This window comes from Pseudopipra pipra, chromosome 3 (genome assembly GCF_036250125.1).
Source record: "Pseudopipra pipra isolate bDixPip1 chromosome 3, bDixPip1.hap1, whole genome shotgun sequence".
Lineage (NCBI taxonomy): Eukaryota > Metazoa > Chordata > Aves > Passeriformes > Pipridae > Pseudopipra > Pseudopipra pipra.
In genome coordinates, this window is record NC_087551.1 from 92,772,543 (window position 1) to 92,779,935 (window position 7,393).

Below are 7,393 nucleotides of genomic sequence, written 5' to 3' on the forward strand. Positions count from 1 at the left end.
TGGATTATTTGATTTCTGTGAGCAACATGAGATGATTTCCTGTACGGCACCGACAGTCTCTCAGAGGACAGGGCAAACCAGGAAGGTCTTTGGGCAGCTTTTCACTCTGAGCTCATTTCTTCTGTTTCCACTTAGTAATCAAGGAAGCAAAACTGCCTTGGAGGGCCTCTATCAAACAAGTGTTTTTCATTTCTCCAAATCAGTTGTGTCAAGATTCGAACTTCACATCATTTGGCAATTGTATCACTACTGACGTGGTTTAAGTCTTCTGTAACCAAAGGTTGCCCAATCTATTTGTTCTTCTGAAGACAGATAGTCATAAATAATACAAATCACAGCACAAGAGTGACTTCTTTGCTCGCTGGTTTCCGTGATGGGTGGAAACTGTTAAGTAAAGGCCAAAGTCATATGGCGACTGGGAATCCCTTTTGCTTTTAGAGAAGATAGCATATGTCTGTGTCATGATCAGGTCCCTCAGCTGGCGTGGCCTTCCCCTGTCCCAAACAACAGATGGAGAGTGGAGGGGCAACGACATGCTGCTGTCCTCATGTTTGCAGCCTCTCCACTGGTATCTGTGGGTGGCAAGGTGAGCTGGTGGCATCCCAGCTTTACTCTGGCACCTACGCAATGAGTAACATATACCACATGAACAGCTGTGACCAACCTGATGTCTGTGGATATTGTAAACATTTGGTGTCATGAAAAGCTGTTTGCCAAACATCCAGATTTCCTCTGCTCAAGTCATAGCAAAGACAGGAGGTAACCACGATCTTCAGCCCAGTCAGCAGTGGCTGTGGGCAGAGCAGGATCCCTGGAGGCAGGGCCCTCCAAGCTGATAGTAGAAGCAGCAGTACATTTCAGGGCAAAGAAGGGTGGTCCATGGTCATTACCTCTAGACTTTCCTGATTCCCTACAGAAAGGAACAGGATTCTGGTCTGAGGGGCTGGAGACAGTAGGATAAGGCTGTACACACGGCATTACTGAAGACCACTGATTCCTGCACTCAGAGGAAAGTCGGGGGGCAGGAGGAGAGCAGGGGAAAAAGGAATGAATGTCTGGCCTTGGGGTGGGTGAATAAAGGATGAACAAACAGATCAAAGAGTCCTCTGCCACTCTCCCTTGTGAGTTCTTTGGGTTCTAATAATGGAATAGTATAAAAAACTATTAAAGTGCTATAAAGATTACTTGTGATGATATAAAAACTGAAAATAGATTACATATGGCAAGCTTTCTCTCCACGGAGATACTACAAGTGTCTCTTTTCACCCACTGCGTGCTTTCATCAAACCTGTTGGAACTTGGTACAACTGAATTTTTGGTATATCTGCCAAATCTATCTGGAAACTGGTCAGCGAGTGCAAAAGTTATTGGCAGAAACTGTCAGGTTTGACAAGATTACTGCTTAATACTTCATTTTGTTAGGGAACTGGCCAAGGGGTTCCATAGAGGGATCTGAACATGCTGGATTGATGGACCGAGGCCAGTTATATGAGGTTCAACAACACCAAGTGCCGGGTCCTGCACTTGGGTCACAACAGCCCCAGGCATCACTACAGGTTGGGGACAGAGTGGCTGGAAAACCACCTGACAGAAAAGGACCTGGGGGTGCTGGTGAACAGCAGCTGAACATAAGCCAGCAGTGTGTCCTGGTGGCCAAGGTGGCCAACAGAATCCTGGCCTGTATCAGAAATAACGTAGCCAGCAGGACCAGGCAGAGATCATTCCTCTGTACTCAGCACTGTTGAAGCCGTACCGCAAGTACTGTGTTCAGTTTTGGGCCCCTCATACAAGACAGGCATTGAGGTGCTGGGGCATGCCCAGAGAAGGGCAACAAAGCAGCTAAGAGTGCTAGGGTTGTTTAGCCTGGAGAAGAGGAGGCTGAGGAGAGATGTTATTGCTCTCTACAACTACGTGAAAGAGGTTGTAATGACGTGGGGGTTGGTCTCTTCTCCCAAGTAACGAATGACAGGATGAGAGCAAATGACCGCAAGTTGTGCCAGGGGAGGTTTAGATTGGACAATAGGAAAAATGTCTTCACAGAAAGGGTTATCAGGCATTGGAAGAGGCTGCCCAGGGAAGTGGTTCTATCACTATCTCTGGAGGCATTTAAAAGACATGTACATGTGTCACTTACGGACATGGTTTAGGGGTGGACTTGGCAGTGCTGGGTTAATGCTTGGACTCCACCTTCTTCAAGGTCTTTTCCAATCTAAATAATCCTATAAAAATCAACCTGTAGCTGTAATAGGGCTTGGAATCCCAACTCAGGCAGGCTTTGATGCTGGTTCACTGCAGGGTGAGGCAGCACATTTGCTCCTGCAGGCATTTGCTGTTATCTAGGTAAACTACAAAATGTGGTCTTTTTTCATCAAAATACTCTCTTTGTCTCCATGATTACTATAACTTTATCAGCTGTTGTCCCAGCCTACCATCCTAGTCCTGTTGACCAATGCAGATTTATAGCAGGGGAGTAAGAGTCCTGTTTTTTGGGGATTTTTTAACTCTTGCCTGTTCCAAGGCATCAAGCCTGCTCCCAGGCCTGAGCTTCAAAATGAGAGAAAACTTAAGCTCACACACAGTTCTGTGCATGCCAACCTCACTTCTATGTGAAACGTGTGTGGTTTGGGCACAGCTACAGTTAGGATTGCCTGGCCAGGTTCTCCATCATTAACCTCATGACGAAGACATAGGGTCAGTGCCAAGGAGATGGGTCAGCCAGTATCCTCCCAAACACAGCCCAAATTCTTGCAGGAGAGTGAGCCCCACTATCTGTGCTGTCCCCACAACTGTGTGGCTGCTCCAACCACAGGGCAGGTAACACAGAAAGCTATAGTTTGCATCACTGTGCTTCAGTCCACCCTGCATTTAGCCATTTGGACACTGCCCAAACCAGTAAGCATCCTCTGCACATAAGGGCTCCTGGAAAACTCGCAGATTCCTACTTTTGTCCACATTTTCAAACTTTCATCACTCTAATGCCTCTGTATTTTGGTAGTCCTGAGGTACTACAGCAGGGCAAAGAGCACTGAATTGAAGGAGAGCTTGTTCCTTGAGGTCTCTTGGAAAACCTTAACTCAGGCTTGACAGTAAACCTGGAATAGCAGTAATCTTTTCTCTGTTTAGATGCCGTAAGTTTAAATTTGGTTTAGGCTAAAATCATTCTATATCAAACCATCTTCAAGGCCTGATGAAAAGCTGAATTGCAATTTTAGGATAAAATTATCAGGAATGCTGCTGCGCTGAAGCTCAGTGATCACCACATGATCAACACTGCACTCCATTCTTATTTTTTTTAATTCCTGTGAATGGTAATGAGATGCTGACAATACACTGTATGATTTTGGTCTCATAAAAGACTCTGAGTCCTTGAAGAAGAAAGAAGAAGAACTTGATTCACTGCGTTGCACACACCCAGACAAATATTCATCTTGTCATCAGACTACTTTTTGTGGTAGTTTTTCAGGTTCTACAGACTTTGGTGGCTTTTTATGTGAAATGTTTAAAAAGGCACACTTTCTTAAAGAGGGAGCAGTTTCCCAACAAAATTGCTGGCAACTGTGGTGTTAGCTTCTATGAAAGTTAGCCCCCCACAATCTTCCCACTTTATTACCACTGGGAAATGCAGCTGACTTTAATATCTGTACGTTTATTGTTCTCAGACTTTACTTTCCAGATCACCATCTGACTAGACACTGTCAATTACTAATATGAGTACTCAAGGCGAGTTTAAAGGTACTCAGTGTTTTCTTCTCCATGTGATTAAATTTCCAGGCAGAACTGAACCAACCCACTATATTCCTGTTTGTCATTTAAGGTAGGTGTCAAATTATACAAAACAAAGTAAAGACCTTTTCATTGATTCAAAGTACAGAAGTTGTGGTAAGTACCCTGAATTTCAAAGGTCTTCTTGAAGGCTGAATAACAGGAACAATCTTTTCCTTAGGTATCCCCCCACACCCCAAAAAAATCAGTGAGGTGTGGGAAGGCCACAGCCATTGGGAACTGCAGCTAGGAAAAAAAACTTAAAGCCCCTGATACATATACAGTTAATGAAAACTGATTGTAACTGATTATTACTTACATACATATTTATCAAATTTCCTTTAAGAGATTTGTCTTTTCCTCTACACTAAGCCCCTGAGTCCCATTCCCCACCAGCCCTGAGGTGTCTACTTCCCCAATTGACTTAAAAGTAAAAATCAGCTGGTTTTGTGAACACAGTTCAAGTCAGACGGTAAGGAAACTGGGCTCTAGGGAAAAGAGGAGAAAAGGGACAAATATTTTGTACTTGTTTTCTTCAAGTATACAACTGAGAGCTGTAGCAATCTGAAAACTCGGGTAATCAGCAGAAAAGGAACTGCTAGGATTATGTAGCAGGCTGTGGACAGCAGGAGCTGGGAGAAACTCCTTAATCTGAGGACCAGACGAGACCTATTGATATTCAACCGTGTTGATTGGCCTGTCTCCTGCAGCAGGATATGGAAACACTTTGTGATGATGTTATCAGACCACGTTGAAACCCCTTTGTTTCTCTCCCCCCATGTAATCCTAGATAGGGAAATGTTAACCATCTTCCTCTCACGTGTAATCCTTGTTATGGGAAACGTTAATCAATTGTGTAATCTCCTAATTAACATAATCCCTCCCCTGGTTAACATAACTCGTCCTCCTTATTAACAAGTCCCACCCTCGAGACCCTTAAATTGCGTTTCGCGTGTTCAATAGATTCCAGTTTCTACCCCCGAATTGGGATCAAATAGTTTTGGACCTTTACAGAGAGCTAATAAAACTTAATGCCCCTATAAATATATCTTACCTGGCCAAACCAGGTTAATAGACACTGAAGTGTGAAGTACCAGACATAAAACCAATTTCTTATCAGCATAGATAGAAAGGAGTTGCCTGAATGCCCCTTCCAGTGAGAAACCCCTACAGCATCTTCTTAAAAATATAAGAAAGGATTACTTCTTTTTGCTCCCCAAAGACAGCAGGTGATGCAACATCAAACTTCGGGGAAGATCTGCACAGAAGGTAAATGCACCTTCGGCTCATGGGCTCCCCTCTGTGCTCTAGCTGAGGTACCCTATTCGCATCCACGTTTGCCAGTTTCACAGGGTTTCTGGGGAAGATATTAAAGCTGTTCTACAACAAAGAAATTATTTGCACATACTGCAGGACAGGATGTCCAAACACCCCCAAAAGCATAACTCTTGGTCCTGGCTAGGGCCACCAGCCTTTCCACAATAAACTTGCACTCTGAACAGAAACCTTCAGAGCAGAGCAGGAACTGAAATGACGACCCTTGCTTTGCGGAACATACAATCTCCGAGTGGCGGTGGTTAAACACACTTCTTTTCAGTGCATCATCCTTCATAAGGATGTTCCCACTTCACATATTGGCTGCCTCAGATCCCATTTGGAGGTCATGATTCTGTTATTCAGATACTTAAAATCCCTTTGAAGAACTGGCCTTTCTGTTTAGTCCTGTTCAGTTGTGTTATTGTGGCACAGAAACCAAAGGAGATGAATGCCTGGCAGGCTAAATGTAATGTGTAAAAATTGCTTGGTCCATTTCCTCTATTTTTCCTGATATGTTCACAAATATTAAATAAGTTGTAGGGAAAAATACATATACTTTGTTTATGAAGTACAAAGGAATAATTCAAACCGTGGCATGCCACCTCATGGCCGAACAGCGACAGTGCACACCGGCACCAGTAAACGCATCAGGAAGCTGCATCCCAAAGCTCTTGATCAGTACTAAGGTGCAACAACCTGCAGGGTTAGCACTATCTCCGGAAAAAAATAAAACAAAATGGAAAAAAAATCAATTCCTTTGTAAAAAAAAAAAAAAAGTTTGCAGTCTAAACCAGGCAGAACTTCTGTTTTAGCAACTTTAGCAATCTCTTACCCTTATAGAAGTAGAATTAATTTGTACATTGAATATGGAAACATGCCGGGATCACAGCGCTTGGAAGTATCTTCTCAAGGGAAAATTCATTCCTTCAGAAATAAAATGTGTGGAAAAAATATCTACTCATCTTGGACTTCCACATTAAAGAATAATTTCATTTGGTAGGATTTATTAGTCTTACTTAGCTCTGGACCATATCCAGCTATTTCTCATAGAGCATTCCAAGGCTAAATTAATGAATATGCAACAGGTATCTTCAAAATATGTCAAAAAACTTTCAATTGCCAAGGAAGGCTGTCAATCCCAAAAGATGCAGGACTGTTTTATGTCTTCAGAAGCAGTCATGTTTCATGGGGTTTTTTTTCTATTCATATGCTGAACATGTGTTCCATAAAATCACACTATACTTAACCCAGAGGGTGGCTGGGTGCTGGAACAGGCTCCCAAGGGAAGTGGTTACAGCACGAAGCCTGACAGAGTTCAAGAGGCATTTGAACGATACTCTCAGGTTCATGGTGTGACTCTTGGGGATGGTCCTACACCGGGCCAGGAGCTGGATATCAGTGATCCTTGTGGGTCCCTTCCAACTTGGGATATTCTACAGTTCTATGTAATTTTAACACCTCTTACTATCTTGAATGATAGGTACACACTGCCATGGTGCACATGGACCCTTTCAAGTGGCCTACACTGAAAGCAGTTTTAGCTGGGAGAGAATACCACTTTTATACATCACCAGAAGTTCCATTCAATTGCAGACTGGTTCCTCTTCCAAATCCTTTGCTTCAGTCAACATTGTATAGGACTTCTGGTTCTAGTAATTATTTTAAGGACTCAGGAACTAGACTCTGGACAGGACAGAGGCGAGGCAAAGCCCTAATTGTTCCTTTTAAGCAAACAATTATGCAAGCCATTTTAATAAGCAAGCTGCTAGTCTTAGCATAACGGACAAAGCTTGAATCCAGACTGACTATCAAATGGAAGTCTTTGATTTCTTTACAGCTGCTATTAATACTAAGTAACATGTAACATCCATTCTGAAATCAAAACTGTTTTGCAAATGTATGTAAGCTTTTATGTTTTTCTCATCTCGGATAGTAGAAAAAATGGCAATGCACCTCAATAGTTCATCCATTTTAACGTCAACAAAAGTTTCCAAATACACTGGCACACATTCCAGAGGAATTCTTTTCAATTAAAAAAAAACTAAACCCGACTCTATTGTTCTCTTCCTTTAAACAAAAAACCTTGTGCAAACACCACGTTTTTGAAATTCTGACCAGCTCGGCTCAGGGTTATCGAGTGAATCAGGAGCTGAACTAGCAGCTGGAAAATGCCTGCCTGCTGGTCCTTTGCTCAGGGCTCTGCAGTTAGTCATCTACAGCCCACAATACACACAAAGGTTTAACTGGTGCTAATCTCCAATTAGACTGAGACAAATCACCATAACATCTGATCACCTGAGCATCTTCTGTCCAC